Source organism: Cebus imitator, unplaced genomic scaffold (assembly GCF_001604975.1).
Source record: "Cebus imitator isolate Cc_AM_T3 unplaced genomic scaffold, Cebus_imitator-1.0 Scaffold352, whole genome shotgun sequence".
NCBI lineage: Eukaryota > Metazoa > Chordata > Mammalia > Primates > Cebidae > Cebus > Cebus imitator.
The window spans coordinates 413,797-421,773 of record NW_016107667.1 but is presented as its reverse complement, the minus strand read 5'-3'; the positions used below and the strand labels follow the sequence as shown (position 1 = coordinate 421,773).

The 7,977-nt window shown below is 34.7% G+C and overlaps 1 protein-coding gene across 2 annotated transcripts in view; it reads left to right on the top strand.

The window, feature by feature from the left end:
* The window catches only part of ORC5 (origin recognition complex subunit 5), a 92,445-nt gene that overhangs the window by 28,482 nt on the left and 55,986 nt on the right, over positions 1-7,977 (top strand). The window lies entirely within an intron of this gene.

Here is a 7,977-nt window from a genome sequence, read left to right as displayed (position 1 = left end):
TTTCCCTCTTATTGTCCAGGCTGGAGTGCCATGATGCGATCTCAGCTCACTGCAACCTCTGCCTCCCAGGTTGAAGCAATTCTCCTGCCTCAGCCTCTCAAATAGCTAGGATTATAGGCGTGCACTACCATGCCCGGCTGATTTTTGTATTTTTAGTAGAGACGGGGTTTCCCCATGTTGGTCAGGCTGATCCCGAACTCCTGACATCATGTAATCCACCTGCCTCAGCCTCCCAAAGTGCTGGGATTACAGGTGTGAGGTACTGCACCCAGCATCTGCAGAAATTTGACAGCCAACAAGTGCAAAGTTTAAAAAGGAAAATACAAAGTAAAATGTATAGTAATATGACAATCCCAGTTTGTATAGTGCTTACTCACTCACTGTAAGGTTGGGAAAATCTTTGAAATCAGGCAATTCTGTGCACATTTTCTAATATGATATGATAATCAAAGTCTTGGTAATATAACCAGTGTTTCCAGTTATATTCTGTTATAAAGAGAGAGCAAATTCTTATTGAACTTAGTAAATAGCATGTTTCCAAGAAAAAAAATACCCGTGAAGAGTTTTTGAATTTTAGAGGAATGAAATAAGGAGAAAAAGCAGATGCTTGACCTTGGTTCACAAATTTACTTTACTCAATTGCTAGTTAGCAATTTTGTAAAACTGTAACTCTAGGTAGCTTTAGAGAGAAAATTTTCTTAAACCTAGAAAACAAAAACAAGCAAAAAACATAATATTTCAAACAAAAATCATGTTAACATTATCTTCATCAGTTATTCAGTCTCATGTAATTAAATTTTGTTCTGTTTGATCTTGATTAGCAGTTTCATGAGCCTATCATTTCTTCATTAGAGTTCTGATAGATTTTTATTTAATCCATTGATCTTTAAGTTTCTAGAAACATGTATTTAAGAGTACTATTAGAATCTTTTTTTATAAATCTGATTGCAAATGCTTTTAGATAAAAATAAGAACAATAACTGTAGGATGACAGAGACTTAGAATAGCTATGGTTAAAAATTCGATGAAAGTTTACCATAATCAGAAATTGACAAGGAAATTTGATTATTTTTGTGGTATATGATATATAACCACAATTATGACTTGATGACATATTAGATCTCTAACTTTTAGACAATTTTAAAACATTGTTATTAATCACATACCTCTAACTGAAAGAAGATCCAGTATTACCATTTGGCAATGCTTCTTATACCATTTACAAAATAAATTTAATCATTTGATATCTTTACAATGTGAGAAATATGCAACTTGAGGCCTTCCAAGGGCTTAACTAGAAAATCCAAAAGTTAGTTCTGGGTCAAAAATATTTAATTTAGAATTTTGATATTGGGGAATTCAAGGTTTAAACATCTGGTCAAAACAAGATTACAGGTCACTAAAATAATACTCATTCATTTAACCAGAATGATAACCAAAGGACTTTGAAAGCAATATAGAAAGTTACCTGGATTTAAAAAACCTTAACCCTTTCAAAGCTATTTTCCTAAGTAATAAAAAAATAAAAATAAAAACTAGTAAGGACAACACAAAGTTATCTTGATAAAATGCAAAATATTTGGTTTTGGGCCAATTACCAAAAAAGTAGAGAAGAACCTCTTGCCGTCTGATTGCTTCTCCTTATAGCAAGCCCATTTAGATAACCTGGAAGTTGAACCCGATGAAAACAGTACTTGAATTTAATCAGACACAGGAAGAATGTGTGGTCATGGTTATGAGTACACAACATGGAGTGTAAACAAGAAAACTAGTACCTTGAGCAGGGAAATACATGGCTTTTAGTAACAGCATGGGAAGTTTCCTGATTACATGGAGTGATTCAGACACATTAAGAAAGGCCAAGTGTACAGAATCAAGCTATACTGAAGGAAAACATTGCTTTTGTAGGCCATCAAAATAAACATTTTAGAGTTAGATTATAATCAGTGGAACAAAGTTATATCAAAGTCAAAGGAGAGAGTTATCACCTCAGTCAAGGTGAAAGGTGTACTTTCTCAAGGGGAGAAAGAGTTGAAAGCATTCATGTATGGCATGCAGTAAGATACAGCAAACATTAAACTTCTGAGCTATAAATCTGAGAAGCTTTAAGAGTGAAATTCTACCTCAAGAAATGAAATTACCATTCTAAGGGAAGAAGACAGATTTACTAACCTGAAATTAAATGAAGACTGCAAAACAGAAGAAAAACAAACAACAACAAAAACCCCCTGCAGTTTAGAAGATAGCTATTAAAAAAGCAGATTTCAGAATTCAAAATAAAAACCTATTCTAATTTTTACTACAAGCAGATCAATTCTTAGGAAAAAATTTTTTAAAAACCACACAGCTTTTTTCTAATGTAGTGGACCAAATTTTTAGTTTTATATTGAGAAATGTATTTATCTCAGAGTTCAATCTTTGGGAAGACTTAAAAATAATTTCCTTCTAATTATAGCCAACTTGATCACACACAAATTTGTTTAATAAATCTACCCTTCACAAACCTTATTATGACTTATATAAACCATCTATGACATGCTTAGATCTTTAGTTTTGTCTTATGCTTTCTCTGTTTAAATAGCTACGTTTAGAACAACATATTTACCACACAAAATTATTTCTCAAATTTATCCTTGTTTTGACTGGATGTAGTGCTTCACACATGTAATTCTAGCACTCTGGGAGGCCAAGACGCCAGAATTGCTCGAGCCCAGGAGTTCAGGACCAGCCTGGTCAACATAATGAAACCCTGTCTCTTAAAAAAAAAAAATTCACTTTTCTTTTTAACCTTCTTTTACCAAAAATACATATTTATACCCTTAACTTTACACATCTGTATCTCCTACTTACTGGTTCCATTCTATCATGTTTCTGTTTTCATCTTGAATTTACTTTTGGAAATAACCTTAAGTAACCTTCAGAATTTAGACAAAATTATTCTTTTTTTCTCAATGAAGAACACCTTTCTTTGGCTTTTTAAGAATTGTCATTAAAAACAGATTTTATTTTTTGGGGTACACTTTGTGTGCAGAATAATATATGTTAATTTGAATTGTTAAGCACCATAATAAATGGAGCTAGGAAAACTGGTTAACCATATGCAGAAAACAGAAACTGGACCCCTTCATACAAGTTAAACAAAATTAACTCAAAATGGAGTAAAGACTTCAATGTAAGTCCCAAAACCATAAAAACCCTAGAAGAAAAATTAGGCAGTACCATTCAGGACATAGACATGGGCAAAGACTTCATGACTAAAACACTAAAAGCAATTGTATCAAAAGCCTAAATAGACAAATGGGATCGAATTAAAGAGCTTCTGCACAGCCAAAGAAACTATCATCAGAGTGAACAAGCAGCCTACAGAATAGGAGAAAATTTTTGCAATGTATTCATCTGACAAAGGTCTAATATCCAAAATCTGCAAGGAATTTAAACAAATTTACAAGAAAAAAACAACCCCATCGAAGAGTGGGTGAAGGATATGAACAGACACTTCTCCAAAGAAGACATTTTGCAGCCAACAAACATGAAAAAAAGCTCATCATCCCTGGTCATTAGAGAAATGAAAATCAAAACCACAATGAGATAACATCTCACACCAGTTAGAAATGGCAGTCATTAAAAAGTCAGGAAACAACAGATGCTGGTGAGGCTGTGGAGACATAGGAATGATTTTACACTGTTGGTGAGAGTGTAAATTAGTTCAATGATTGTTGAAGACAGTGTGGCGATTTTTCAAGGATCTAAAACCAGAAATACCATTTGACCCAGTGATCCCATTACTGGATTTATATACCCAAAGGATTATAAATCATTCTATAGAGACACATGCACACATATGTTTATTGCAGCACTATTTACAATAACAAAGATTTGGAACCAACCCAAATGCCCATCAGTGATAGACTGGATAAAGAAAATGTGGCTCATATATACCATGGAATACTATGCAGCCATAAAAAAGGAATGAGTTCATGTCCTTTGTGGGGACATGAATGAAGCTGGAAGCCATTATTCTGAGCAAAGTAACATGTTTTCACTCGTAAGTGAAAACACTACATGTTCTCACTCATAAGGAAACTTGAACACATGGACACAGGAAGGGGAAAAGCACACACTGGGGACTTTTGTGGGTGGAGGGCAAGGGGAGGGAGAGCATTAGGACAACGACTTAATGCATGTAGGGTTTAAAACCTAGATGAGGGGGTGATAGGTGTAGCAAACCACCATGGCACATGTATATCTATGTAACAAACCTGCACATTCTGCACATGTATCCCAGAACTTAAAGTAAAATTTTAAAAAAAGAATTCTCATTAAAAACACTTCCAAGTTTTTGGGGTAAACTTTGTGTACAAACTTATATATGTTAATTAGAATTGTTAAGGTTACTTTTAGTAACCTTAATTGCTAGTAAAAACCAAGGAAGCAAGAAAGTTTGAAATGCACATAACAGTTTTTTACAGATAAGAGCCATTTTATAATTTTACAAATGTTTCTCTATAAGGTATTCATCTGAATACATTATACATGTATATATCTGAACTGCACATAACAGTTTTTTATAGACGAGAGCCATTTTATAATTTTACAAATGTTTCTCTATAATGTATTGATTACAAATGTTTCTTTAACTTTTATGTGTATTAGTAGTAGTCTTTTTATAGGCTTTAAGAAGCCAAGAACAAACTTATGTTTAGTAATTTATGTTTCAGTACTTCATCTTATTTGGAGGTGATTCAGACATTCAATGAGTATTATTTAATTCAACTATTTATAAATGTTTATGCTACTTAGGTTTACCTAATTTATTTATGTTTAGCAGTTATAAGTAGATTACTTATGAAAACTGAGTTATTAGGCAAGGCTAGTCATTAGTTCAAGCTATTTCCATGTTTGTCATTTTTTAAAATTATTATTATACTTTAAGTTCTGGGGTACCTGTGCAGATCGTGCAGGATTGTTACATAGGTATATACATTGCCATTAGTGATTTGCTATATCCATCCCCCGCCACCTATATTAGGTATTTCTCCTAATGTTATCCCTCCCCAATCCCCCGACACCCTGCTATCCCTCCCCTAGCCCCTCACCCCCACAACAGGCCCCAGTGAGTGATGTTCCCCTCCCTGTGTCCATGTGTTCTCATTGTTCAACAGTTGCTTATGGGTAAGAACATGTGGTGTTTGGTTGTCTGTTCTTGTGTCAGTTTGCTAAGAGTGATGGTTTCCAGCTTCATCCATGTCCCCACAAAGGACATGAACTCACCCTTTTTTATGGCCGCATAATAGTCCATGGTACATGTGCCACGTTTTCTTTTTCCAGTCTATCATTGATGGGCATTTAGGCCGGTTCCAAGACTTTGCTATTGTAAACAGTGCCACAGTGACAATACGTGTGCATATGTCTTTATAATAGAACAATTTTTAATCCTTTGGGCATATACCCAGTAATGGGATTGCTGAGTCAAATGGTATGTCTATTTCTAGATCCTTGAGGAATCGCCACACTGTCTTCCACAATGATTGAACCAACTTACACTCCCACCAACAGTGTAAAAGTGTTCCTATTTCTCCACATCCTCTCCAGCATCTGTTGTCTTCAGATTTTTTGATGATTGGCATTCTGACTGGTGTGAGATGGTATCTCCATGTGGTTTTGATTTGCATTTCTCTAATGACCAGTGATGATGAGTACTTTTTCATGTTTGTTGGCTGCATACATGTCTTCTTTTGAGATATGTCTGTTGATATCCTTTGCCCACTGTTTGATTTTTTTTTTTCTTGTACATTTGTTTAAGTTCTTTGTATATTCTGGATGTTAGCCCTTTGTCAGATGGGTAGCTTGCAAAAATTTTTTCCCATCCTGTTGGTTGCCAGTTCACTCTAATTATTGTTTCTTTTGCTGTGCAAAAGCTCTGGAGTTTAATTAGGTCCCATTTGTCTATTTTGGCTTCTGTTACCGTTGCTTTTGGTGTTTTAGTCATGAAGTCCTTGCCTATGCCTGTGTCCTGAATAATATTGCCTAGGTTTTCTTCTAGGGTTTTTATGGTGTTAGGGCTTATGTTTAAATCTTTAATCCACCTGGAGTTAATTTTTGTATAAGGTGTAAGGAAGGGGCCCAATTTCAGCTTTCTGCACATGTTTAGCCAGTTTTCCCCACACCATTTATTAAACAGGGAATCCTTTCCCTATTGCTTATTTTTGTCAGGTTTGTCAAAGATCAGATGGTTGTAGATGTGTGGCATTACTTCCAAAACCTCTGTTCCATTCCATTGGTCTATGTATCTGGTTTGGTACCAGTACCATGCTGTTTGATTACTGTTGCCTTGTAGTATAGTTTGAAGTCAGGTGTTGTGATGCCTCCAGCTTTGTTTTATTTTACTTAGGATTGTCTTGGCTATGTGGGCATTTTTTTGGTTCCATATGAAGTTTAAGGTGTTTTTTTCCAGTTCTGTGAAGGAGGTCAATGGTAGCTTGATGGGGATAGCATTGAATTTATAAATACTTGGGTCATTATGGCTGTTTTCACGATATTGATTCTTCCTAACCATGAGCATGGAATGTTTTTCCATCTGTTTGTGTCCTCTCTTATTTTCTGGAGCAGTGCTTTGTAGTTCTCCTTGAAGAGGTCCTTCACATCCTTTGTTAGTTGTATTCCTAGGTATTTTATTCTCTTTGCAGCAATTGTGAATGGGAGTTTGCTCATGATTTGGCTCTCTGTTTTTCTGCTGTTGGTGTATAGGAATGCTTGTGATTTTTGCACGTTGATTTTGTATCCTGAGACTTTGCTGAAGTTGCTTATCATCTTAAAGAGATTTTGGGCTGAGGCAATGGGGTCTTCTAAATATATAATCATTTCATCTGCAAATATAGACAATCTGACTTACTCTTTTCCTAATTGAATACGCTTTGTTTCTTTTTCTTGACTGATTGCCCTGGCCAGAACTTCCAATACTATGTTGAATAGGAGTGGTGAAAGAGGGCATCCTTGTCTAGTGCCAGATTTCAAAGGGAATGCTTCCAGTTTTTGCCCATTCAGTATGATATTGACTATGGGTGTGTCATAAATAGCTTTTATTATTTTGAAATATGTTCCATCGACACCTAGTTCATTGAGAGTTTTTAGCATAATGGGCTGTTGAATTTTGTCAAAGGCCTTTTCTGTATCTTATTGAGATAATCATGTGGTTTTTGTCTTTGGTTCTTTTTATGTGATGGATTATGTTTATAGATTTGCATATGTTGAACCAGCCTTACATCCCCAGGATGAAGCTGACTCAATCATGATGGATAAGCTTTTTGAGGTACTGTTGGATTCGGTTTGCCAGTATGTTATTGAAGATTTTTGCATCACGGATATTGGCCTGAAATTTTCTTTTTTAGTTGTGTCTCTGCCAGGTTTTGGTATTAGGATAATGTTGGTATCATAAAATGAGTTAGAGAGGACTCCTTCTTTTTGTATTGTTTGGAATAGTTTCAGAAGGAATGGTACCAGCTCCTCTTTGTATATCCGGTAGAATTTGGCTGTGAATCCATCTGGCCCAGGACTCTTTTTTGCTGTTAGTCATTTTTATAGCTTGTGAATATCAGGTGTTCACCTAAGTAAGAACCTTAAAATTAAAGTTGTGGGTATTTTTCTGATTACTTTGGAGGTATAGCTGTTTTTATTAAACAAACAATATTAAATTAGTCTTAATTATCAAAGAGATACAGAAACAAAGATTATTCTGTTTTTAGGCTGAGTTTATAGTTTTATACTTTTGTGTGAAACCCTGATACCTTAGCTTAAAACCTCTTGTCTATTAGAGACAAATATAAAACTACCTGGCCCATAAATCCCAGCAAAAATCTATGCTGACAATTCTGAAGACATTTCTATGTTTATTTTATCAACAAGTTTAAAAGCAGCTTGCTTATTTATTTTTATATTTAAAAAATTAATTTATTGAACTACTGTACAAAAAAATCCTAA